Raw genomic sequence first — 10,058 nt, forward strand, 5'->3', positions numbered from 1 at the left:
AAAAGAAATAAATTGATGACTTTATTCTCTGGTTATACTTTCGCTTTGGGTGTTTAAGACCATAGAGTTGGCGCAAATAAATTAATTTATTTTTACACTTAAGGCCATTTGAGAATCTGTTCCTGAGGGGTCACATGGGCTTAGGAAAAGCCCCTGGATCCTTTCTTTTACCAGTTCCCTCTATGTGAAGACAAGTCAAAGGTCCTGCTCAACCATGTCTGGCTTCACTTGGAAGCATGAATGAGATGTTTCCTCTGACCCTCCTCTTTGTAGACTGGACACTGGTTCAAGTCCATTTCATAGGGTCTTCATATCCTCTCTGAACAAGAGAACAGGTGACTCACCACAGTTACAGGACATATTGAGAGATGTCCCATAGTCCCCTGGAACTTAGTCAACTTTGGAGGGCAAGGGGCAAAAACTGTCCTTTAAGTCCCTCTGACCACATTAGTATAGGCTTCAAACTTTGCCTGTTAAACATCCAATAAGGTTAGGTCCCCAGTCTTGTACTTTTAATTATCATAATTAGTTAATTATTTAATTATAGGGCTTGGGTAAAAAAAACAAATATTCTCAGATAATCTTTGACTAGATGTATATTTTGTTCCTTAAACTAGTTGACTAAACTATGACCATAGAAATATTAAGATAATGTGTATATTATTTTTGTCTCATCCTTTATATATCATAACAAACCTACACAAACCTTCATCACTTGCTTAGGCTTTCTCATTTTTTCTCTCTATTTTGGAAAATAATCTCCATTTCCATATCCTTTGAACATCTTTTACATTCTCATTTTCTTTTTTAAATAATTATGAGACATAAAAGCATTAACAAATTTTCCATATATTGTAAGAATTCTTTTCCTGGAGATGCTAAGCAATGCTTATTCCCTTTTAAAGTTCTAGTGTCAAGCCAATGTTTGATTAAAGTCTTAAAGAACCAATGAATTTATTGAGCTTACTTACTGAGATAACTGAGGGGTTGCTGAGGTGTATGTCTAATCTGAGGGAATGCGCACTGGAAAGCTTTTACCCAGCATGGGTCATGCCTTCTCTTCCTAGCCTTCCCCAGATTGTATACATTAGCCTTCCCCAAATTACATACAGTTTTGGTTCTGTTCTTATCGTTGTTTTCCAACTGTTTGTCACTTGCCAGGTTTTGATATTTAAAATGATACATCTTAGGACATATGTTGATACCCTCAAACTGTGATGCCCATGTCATATCTCTTTTCTATGCTCTATATCCTATGTCTTGATGGGTGGTGCAGCCTGGCCAGAACCAATGAGGCATCATACCAAAAGATCTTTAAACATATTATAAACAGCATGAATAAAAGTAAGCCATCAATGTGTCTTTTATCAATCAAAGCAAAAATAATAAAATTTGTAGTGTATGTGTTAAATTAATTATGTAATTGTGTAATCTATGTAATCTTTCCAACTGAAAATTTATTTTATTAGTCTTTCTGAAGGCATTACAACACAGTTTCCTTTTATTCATTTATTCACCACCTCTGGCTCTCACAATCTCTCTGCCCCCTCTTCTACAATGATCCCTGCACTTTGCTAGGAGAAAGTGTCGTCCCATTTAGGCCTGAGCACTCTGTAGTCTCTTATTCTCTGTACACTGATAAGCTGTGGGTCTCTGTGTTAATCATCATCTGCTGTAAGTATAGCGTTCTCCAGTCAGAGTTAAGAGATGCAGAAGGTAGTTGTACATATGAATCCACAGCACTTGTGGCAGCATGCAGAAGAACTTGGCACACTCAAGAGCAATAAAATCCCAGCATGGGTAGGGGAGGTTGTCAAGAAGCTCCAACACTAGCTGAGAATCTCTTGGCAATCCATAGCTGCTTGGAAAGGGAGAGTCAGTTTGGCTTGCTGGTGTGACACCTGGTGGGTTGAACAGACTCCAAAAGGCAGACCCACACCCAAGTGCATTTAGGAATCCCAGATTAGACTCAATAGATTTTAAGGAAAAAAGGACAAATAATAATGGAGGACATGGAGTTGGGGTGAGAAGTGAGGGTGTAGAGGCAGGATGGAGTCTAAATACGATCAAATTACATTCTATGAAATTCTTGAATCAATAAAAATATAAAAACAAACATACTAAAAAAGGGTGCTTGCACCAGACAAAGTAATGGCAAACAACTAGGAAAGAAGAAACGGGAAAATATATAATCAGAGTTATTCTCCTTTATTTTGTGTTAGGCAGGTGATTGTCACTTTATTAAACAGTGAAGACACAAAGAATAAGAAGGCTCTTCCTCTCTTTCTCATGGTTCTGCATTCTGGAGACACAGTGAAGAATGTGAAAAGGTAGAGTAGATGGACTCTCACCACCCAAAACAGAGGCACAGATAAGAGTATCAACTCCAAGCTGGCAGTATCAACTCCAAGCTGGCAGGGCTGCAACTGCAATATTAACAAAATGCAGAGTCAACCATACAAGAAAGGGAGCTTTGGAGAGGTGATGGCAGCAAAGGTCAAGGTAGAAGGCAAGTGGAAGGTCTGCAGCAAAAACATCCCTGCTGGGGGGCGGGGGCGGGGGTGAGTGCGCTGTCTGCCCGTTATCTGCAGCCTCCACAGGAGACAATCAGATGCACAGGGAGCCAGTCAAGCAGGAACTCGTTTATTGCAGGTGTTTACAGGGCTTATAAGGGCAAAAACCACAAAGGAAAATCCCCTCCCCAACCAAGTGTCCAATCATTTTAAAGGTGAACTTGAGCATGCAGTCTCCTCTCCATAGCACAGCATTGTGTTCGTGGGGTGATCATGGCTGCCAGGGTGCACGGAAATGACAGGAGCCAATCTGCGACTCATCAAAACAAGTCTGGCCGTGTTCAGGTCGTTTCCTCTAGGCGCCAGACAAGTCCGATCATGCCCCAGCCGTTTCCTCTAGGCATCATCCTGCCTCGCCTCTGGCCTCAGGCCCCCGCAGTTAAATTCTTAGAGGGGCTTATTAAAGCGAAAATAAGCACACAAAAATCAGTTAAAAGACAGGGCAGAGTTTATGAAAGCTTGGAGCTTCTGGTTCTCTTTTTCAACCTAAAATAATTCAGTGCCCCATTTTTCTCAGTCTCAGTGCATGGCAATATGCAAGTACTGTCAAACAAGGAAGTTCAAACAATTCGATGCCCACGTTTTTCAATGGAACTCAGTCAGATAGATGTGGTGTCTATTGTATGTCTGACCTCAGTCTTTTGACTCTTCTGAGTTCGAGCTGTGTGCTGTATATCTCCAGTTGTCAACTTAACACACCTGGGAAGAAGGAACCTCAATTGGGACATTTTCCCTATAGATTGGCCTGTGGGCATTTCTGTGAGGATTTTCTTCATTGTAAGGTGGGAGAACCCAGCCTACTGTGGGTGGTGCCACCCTTGGGCAGGTGGTCTTGGATTGGACAAGAAAGAAGGCTGAGGATGAGCCCAGGGGAGCAAGCCAGTAAGTCACATTCCTCCATGGCTGTTTTAGTTTCTACCTCCAGGTTCCAGCCTTGAGTTCCTGCCCAGCCCTCCTTCATTGACAAACTACCACCTGGGAGTTGTAAATAAACCCTTTCCTCCCCAAGTTGGTTTTGGTCAGTATTTAAGTGCAGCAATAGAAAGCAAACTAGAACAAGAACTAGAACTGACACAATGAGATTCAAAAGTCCCATTGATGGTCACATTATTAGGCAGCTTGCCACGCTCCAAGGAAGCTTAGGTAAACCAAGATGGTTTTATCAGCAAGGACAAGGGCTTAAAGGGAACTAGATGTTCTCCATGAAACTGAAAACAAACTTTAAACCTCATTCAGCTGAAAGTTAAATTCTTTAAGATTTTAAATTTCTTAAATTCTTTATTTAATAAAGAGAATTAAAATTCTACCTGCCCTTTGGTAGAATTATTTCTAGTAATTTATTTTATTTTGTTCAATATATCCAAAATTATCATTTATGTGTAATATTTTAATGTAAAACAAATTAACATACTTTTTTCCAGACCAAATATTTATAATGTTTGGGTGTTTATTTTTGCAGTACGTCTGAACTTGGTCTTGCTTTATGCCCCTATATAACATGAGGCTGGAACAGCTAGCTCTGCTAGCACCTCATCTTTAATAGACATAAATATCTTCATGTACTTCTACTATGGACATATTAGTACTTCCTAATCATTTTGATTATCCAAAATGAATCCATAATTTGAGAATTTTATCAAATTTAAAGTATGTGTTTTATCTTTATAAAATAAAAACAATGCCAAAAAATAAACTATTTGTCACTCATTTGAAATATGTTACTATCTTCAGTCTATGGAATCTTCTACATAGTACCATTATCTAGTGTAAATTACATTACTTCTACATTGGTTTTCATTTGTCCTTAAACGATACTCTAAGTAGGAAATAGACAAACTTATGTCAGTTATAAGTGAGCTTCTACTTTGAATGTATCTGAATTCATGTAAAATTTAATCTGTTATTCTGATAACATGTTCTAAAATACAGAGGTTAAAAACATGACTTCGGCAATTTTCAAATGTTCATATGAGAGTCCACTGGAGTTTCTTGACAAGGGCTTCCAAAAGTATCCCTCAAATGTCCTTGGGCCTGTTATCAACATACTCTGTTCCAAAGACCAAAAATGTCTAAATGTCAAAAGTATGTGGGAGCTTGTATCTAATCCTTAGAAGATTTTAGGTTTACCTCTTCAGAAGGGGGAATGTTGGAGGGGAGGGAGTGGGCATGAATTTGATCAAAACACCTTATACGCATGTATGAAATTCCCAATAAAGTTTTGGTAGATGTTTAAAAAAAAGAAAAAGAACATGACTTCGGGAATTGTGTGTGTGTGTGTGTGTGTGTGTGTGTGTGTGTGTGTGTGTGTGGTGTGTTTACATACACATGAGCACACACAAGCCACCCCATTTCTAAAATGAGCATTTAACAAAATTTTTTCTTATCCTCAATATCTGAAAACATTCAAGATTTTTTCAAAAATCTTGAAATTATCTTCAGTATACCTGTTACGTAAATCTTACTACAAACACTGTTATCTATAAGGGGAAAAATATTCTTCTATAAATCTCTTCCAGTTACACTTAAGCATTTCAAATTTTAAATGTAAATGTAAGAGACACTTAAAGAAACATACAACCCACAGTTTTTGTTATTTAGGGTGCGTTATTTTCCTTGCACATAAATGTGGTTGAAGAGCATTGTTAAAGGTAGCTCACATGGCAGCTCTGAACTGTCAAGTTGAAAAGGTCAAAGCCTGTCCAAATGCCTTCGCATTCCTTCTTAGCCCCTCTCTTCATCTGTTGTGTTACCTCCTGCTGTGGTGGAACACAATGTGAGCTGATGTCCAGTAGGGGTGGAGCAGCTTTTAAGATTCAGGCCTTCTTCATTCTATTTTATAAGATATGCCTCAAAAACCACAGCTTTATAATATCACCTACCCTAAACCATGACAGATTCTTCATACATTTGATATGAGTGTCTTTTGCACATTTTCTGTTTCTGCTTCCCTGTTCTTTTTTTGTCTAGCATTGTGGGAAAGTGTGACAGGTCAGATTTGGAGTATACATTTATTCCAAAATGAGAGCACCCTTCCTACACAAACATTTAGCCTTTCACTTATTAATTATCTGGATAACAGCCTACTTTATGTAAAAAATTAGTACCTTTTGTTGTTGTTAATTTCAGTATGTTCCTGGTATACGTGTATGTGAATGAAAGAATGAATGAATGAATGAATGTCCTGATAATGTATTATGACCTTTAAAAGTCTTTCTCAAGTTCTTTAATGTTGACATATCTGTTAGCAACAGATAAATTGTTTCTTTAGTTCGGACTCTTTAACACTTTCTCCTCTTATGAACAGAAAATATTATTATGTCTTCTTCTCTTTGTCCTTTTTGTCCTTATAGTATTTACAAACACAATTAGAGCTGTTTATATAGCTTTCCCTCTAAGATACATGTTAATTTTTATTTTAACTATTATTTAAATCTCTCACTCCTCAAGACCATAAGCTCTTCCTTCAAATCATGGTATAACTACTTAGGTATAATTAAATAACCACCAAATATATATAATATATTAAATAATTGTATGGTTAGATATTAAACTGGAATATCAATTCTCAATACACTATAATTTACAAGTAAATTAGACCTAACAATACCCTTTTCCACCAAGCAGGTCAATACCCTGACCACACAAATGAAGCAAAACTAGATGAATTTATGGTGAAAATATCTCTAGTTAGAAATAATATTCCACATAAGCATTTCTAATTATCTGTTCATAAATGTTATAAAGACACACAGCACAGGGGAGAGCTCAATGCTAATTTTCTACAAAATAGTTATAGCATTAAAGCAACTCCTAATGAGTTGTCGTTATACCCATAGATTAATGGATCTCTCAAGTTTCACCAGAGAAATTTCCTTATGCATCAGATGGTGATTAACAGAGACCTATAACTGGCCAATGTGCAGAGAAGAGGCTGCAGAGTGCTCACCCCTGAATAGGACACCTGTATCAAACTCTGCCTCCCAAGGCTCAGGGATCATTGCAGCAGAGGGGTTGGAAAGATTGTAAGAGCAGAAGTGATAGATGACCTCAAGGAAACGGAGCTTTCCAAACAACCAGTCAGTTACTCACATAAACTCACAGCAATGGGGGCAGTATGCAGAAGAACCACGTAAAGTCAAGACATACACAGTTCCATCATGAACATGGAGAAGCAGGTAAGGAACCTTAGCCCTGCCTAAGGAACAATTGGCAGTTCATGGCTACCTTCAGAAGGAGTTGGTCTTGCATGAAGGTGAGAATCTTGTTAGGTTAACCAGGCTTTAGTGGATGAACCAACACCAGAGGCCTTAGAACATATCTCTATATAATAGAGTATATGAAATTGGGTGGGAGGTAGTATGGGGGAATGCAGATAGGAGAGGGGATCTAAATACAATCAAAATATATTGTATGAAACATGCAAAAATTCGAATAAAGAATTCTTTCCAGAAGGCATGCCTATGATTCAAGCCAATAAAAAGTGAATAAATCATGAGTCATTTAGTAACTTGAAAATGTGTTCAAAATAAAAATTAAACACAAATCAAAGGCCCAGGAGTTTCATGTTGATGACCTTGAGACAGCACTGCTTTGGAATATTCCTGAATTAATCAATCCATAAAAATAGATGCTGCAGCTAGGATAGTAAAACAAAACAACAAACAACACTGACCAGAAAGTTTAAAAGAAGAAACTGAATTAACTTGTTTGATGAAATGAAATATCTGATTAAAATTTTAGTTTAAGCATGTCCCATATATAATTATGGGATATATATATGCATAAAAAGATTAATTATTAATCTAAAATTCAGATTTAATTGGGAATAGTGGTGATACTTTACTTTCTAAAACTTTCTACAATTCTACAGTGAACATAGAATCAACAGCAGGTTTTCTACATTCTCCATTTTTTCCATTGGGTGGTGTTGGTTTGCAGCAAGGTCTTCTAAAATCCTGGGCCTGTCACCATCTCTAGGACCCTGTAGGATAAAAGGAGAATCATTTTAGTACATAATCCGAAGTAATCAGAAAAAGGAATAAAGATGCATATAAAAAATAAATGAGTTAAAATGTAGGACCATATGTTAGGATATCTATCTTATACACTGGAAGCTACAATAGTATTCTAACTCATTTCTCCTTTCCAAATATCCATTGTCTGGTGACTCCTTGAATAAAGTATAGTATACCTATGTAATGGTTTATGGTGTAACTGTACAAAGGAAGACAATCTCCTATTAAATAACTATAAATTGTTCTTCCAGAATACATTATTGCATGAAAAATTCATGTAATAACTAGAAATGAGTTTCTTCATGCTCAGATAGAATATGTCAATTATACTAGAAGAAAGTTATATAAGTTGTAGGATAAAAATAAATTTGGTTTTTTTGGCTTGTTTCTTGACTTTATCTTATTGTGTGAACAAAGTGATAGATCCAGCACATTCAAGAACTCTTTAGCACTGTAATCTTCTGCATATAAAAAAGAAGCTGCATGGTAATGATAAATTAATAATACCTTTGATCTAAGAATAATGTGGAATCTGACAAGTTTCAAGGAGAAGTGAAATGGAAAGGGAGTATAACCCCAAATTTCGGAAGTATCTACACAAATTATTTTCAGAGTTATTACTAACAGGTGGGCATACCATAACCAGTGCTAAAAAGGCAAATACAGTCTTTGCAGAGGGAACTGGAAGGAGGCACTTGGGAGCAGGAGCTCTGACAAGGCCCCTTCATTTGAGGAGGTTGTAGGTGAGGAGCCAGCCTTCCAAATCAACAATGAGCTAATTATTCTAGCAAATATAGTAGACTTGTATTGACAGGAATCACTTGAACTTGTCAGAGACCAAACGAATATTGTCCACTAAGCATGGCTACAAACTTGTCACTATATCAGCAAAAGGACCTGGACAGCCTTGGATCAGAGCAGTCACCATCTCGATCCCAGGATGCCCATTCAGGAAATCAGGACGAGGATCCAGAGACTTGGCACTTGCTGTTCGGAAAGTTTATCTCTGAGGAGCAGTGCTATCTGATCCAGGACCTGAGGCTAATCTCTACATTGTGCCATCAGTGGTTGAGGTCCGACCTGCACACAAACGAGGAGATCATGAGCAGATGGTGATGGAACAGTTCATGATCTCGGTGCCCCAGGAGGTCCAGGTCTTAGTGAAGGAGAGAGTAGGGTGAAGACCTGGAGAGGGTGCTGAGGAACAGCAGGGAACCCTAGAAATGGTCCACTGTTCTCTATAGGAGGAAAGGCATTCCTCTTGGAGGACTCCGAGGCTGAGCTGGCCAAAGCCAAGGCCAGGGAGTAGGCTGAAGAGGCATCATCCCAGGAGGGCAACTCAACTGAGAGCAACCAGCACTGAGCCAAGGCCAGGCTAGCACAGAGCTGCAGAGCCTGCCAGGGATTGAGAAACCATCTTCTAGTGAGGGATAGTTAGTTCTGCAGAGACCAGACCATGAAGGACAGGAACGAGGGAACAGCTCTTAAACCTCGGGATCTCGGGATCTCGAGTCTCAACAAGTCTCCCGATTCTGTTTGGGAACAGGGGGAGAATATGCTCCAGGGGGAACTAAATATGGATGCTGTCACAACTTCTCCCTGTCATGTTCTGGAAAGAAGAGATTTAGCTCAGAATTCAGATCTGCGGAGCCTTAAAAGCTTCAAAACAGTGATTTCAGACAATTTGCCTACTTTCCAAAGAGAGCTTGAGTGTATGTCCAAACCAGTGAGTTCTTTAGAGTCAGGTGATCGTTTGTGGGTCAAAAAGCTGGGGCCAGACCGGTTTGATCTCACTGTTTCCCATTGGCTTCCTGTTACACTAAGTTTTCCTCCCTTTTCCCTTCTTAGGAGGCTTGTGTGTGGGCCCTCCCAGGTCCCGGAGCTCACAGACTAACCTAAGACGTTTTTAGTTTGGGGTGACTTACAGGAAACAGCTTCCCATACCCCATGTGCAATTGAAGCCCAGTAGACTCCATCATTCCATCAGCTTTCAGCCACAGGCCATCTCACCACACGGTTCGCCTCATCTTGCCCTGTGGAGCCTGCAAGGGCCAGCAGTTATCAGCTGACAATTCTCGGCCCCCACCCCCACCGTTTCTGCCTAGTTCTCAGAGTTCCCAAAATGGCCGGGCTAACTCTCCATACAGCAGCAGGCTCTGGCCCTCTTCCCAGGGGGCTTCTTGACTTGCCACTGGCTGGCTTACACTTTTCAGAGGAATATTTTGTTTCTTCTCCAGAATGGCCTTGAAGTCACTTTGTAGCCCAGGCTAGCCTTGAACTTTTGACTCCCATTCCAACCCCTAACACTTCTACCACCAGAGTGCTGAGATAGAGATATTGCTTCTCCATGAGGAGTTTTTGTTACATTGTTTTTGGTTTATATTACTACTACTACAGTGAGGTCTGACCCTTAGAGCCCCATAACTTTGTTGTAAAATGCAATAAATTAGATGTTCAAGAGCAAAAAAAA

The sequence above is a fragment of the Nannospalax galili genome, unplaced genomic scaffold, assembly GCF_000622305.1.
Source record: "Nannospalax galili isolate Female #2095 unplaced genomic scaffold, S.galili_v1.0 scaffold318, whole genome shotgun sequence".
NCBI classification, from domain to species: domain Eukaryota; kingdom Metazoa; phylum Chordata; class Mammalia; order Rodentia; family Spalacidae; genus Nannospalax; species Nannospalax galili.